Source organism: Lipotes vexillifer, unplaced genomic scaffold, assembly GCF_000442215.2.
Source record: "Lipotes vexillifer unplaced genomic scaffold, Lipotes_vexillifer_v1.1 scaffold584, whole genome shotgun sequence".
Taxonomy (NCBI): domain Eukaryota; kingdom Metazoa; phylum Chordata; class Mammalia; order Artiodactyla; family Lipotidae; genus Lipotes; species Lipotes vexillifer.
In genome coordinates, this window is record NW_006783036.1 from 1477224 (window position 1) to 1477547 (window position 324).

A 324-nucleotide genomic window follows, 5' to 3' on the forward strand; every position below is an offset into this window, starting at 1 on the left:
CAGGGCTGGCGGGTCCCGGCGGGCAGCGGGGCGGCGGGTTCCCAGCGTCCAGAGCACGCGGCACCCGTGAAAGAGCCGGCAAACGGCCCTGGGCGGCGGCCTGAGCTTGACTGCTGGATTGATACTTATAGTGTTGATCGAGGGCCTGCTGTATGCAAAAGCTGAGGTAGCGTCCCTCAAAAGCTGGGACCGCGCTGCCCCAAATCGAGATATAACAGCAATTTTAGGGCCGGGGCTGTGGGAAGGAGCCGAGTTCCTGCATCGTTAACGGTGACCCGGGAGCCGAGGACTCAAATCACCCGTCCTGCCTCCGGCTCTGAGCAG